Source organism: Lottia gigantea (assembly GCF_000327385.1).
Source record: "Lottia gigantea unplaced genomic scaffold LOTGIsca_170, whole genome shotgun sequence".
NCBI classification, from domain to species: domain Eukaryota; kingdom Metazoa; phylum Mollusca; class Gastropoda; family Lottiidae; genus Lottia; species Lottia gigantea.
The window spans coordinates 353555-354715 of NW_008708134.1; positions in this window are offsets into that span (position 1 = coordinate 353555).

The following is a 1161-nucleotide window of genomic DNA, read 5'->3' on the forward strand; positions in this document are numbered from 1 at the left end:
ACTTCAAGATTGCAAACAAAATTCTGTATTTTTAATTTTTTAATTTTTTGAAACCAACTATTAAATATATTGCTGGTTTAATAGTGTTAGTGATTGGCCATGTGGTGGATTCTCCAGTTAAAGTCATGCTAACTACCGTATTACGATGAAGAAAAGCTATTTCAATATCTTTATCTAATGAGTTGAATATTCTCGTTTCTCCTTCAATTGATGGTGTTATTACGGGTATGAAAAATTGGAGATTTGTTATTTCTAGTTTTGCATCTGAAACATTCTCTCCGAAACATTCTCTCCAAAGAATATCTTATCATCGTTGATTTCTCTTTGTAGATGAATTTTATATGGTAACCCTATGGAAACCTTTCTGTGTTCCAACAGACCGAATAAAGGATATAATTTCCAATTTACGTAATTACCCCACCTATTATTCTCAACAATATTATTATACTAAAGTACTCGTTTTTCGAATCCATGATTAGCTGCTCTTGCTACTCTTCCTATTGTGTTTTCTAACGTTGTATTTGTTTGTGGAACTTGATTCTGAGTTCCATCTTTAATTTTGAAATCACATTTGAAATAAGCATCGGAAAGAAGCAACCAATTCGATAATGAATTTATTTCGAAGGTAATTCTACCACCATCATTCAATTGGGATTTAGAACCAACAGTGGGTGAGATGATAATATAATCCTCTTTTTTCTTGTTAAATGAATAACGAATCGGATCGTATAATCTAAAGATTGGATCAAGTATTTTATTTGCCATTTTTAAGGTTTAAAATTTGAGTAGAAAATTGTTTTCCAAAACAAGAGTTATCTCCCTTCTACATTACTTAAAACGAGGCTATTAAAAAATGTTATGTTATTTTTAAATAAGGGTATTTTTAATATGCTTTTTTTTGATGGAATGTAGGAAATTGATTGAAGGTGTTTTTGGTGTATGAAATGTAGGGTGTTTAGGTGTAAGAATTTATAGGGGGTTTAGGTCTTTTTTTTAGTGAAAGAATTTATGAAATGTAGGGTGTTTAGGTGTAAGAATTTATAGGGGGTTTAGGTCTTTTTTTTTAGTGAAAGAATTTATGAAATGTAGGGTGAATAGGTTTTTTTAGTGTAAGAATTTATGAAATGTAGGATGTTTAAGTCTTTTGGTGTAAGAATTTAG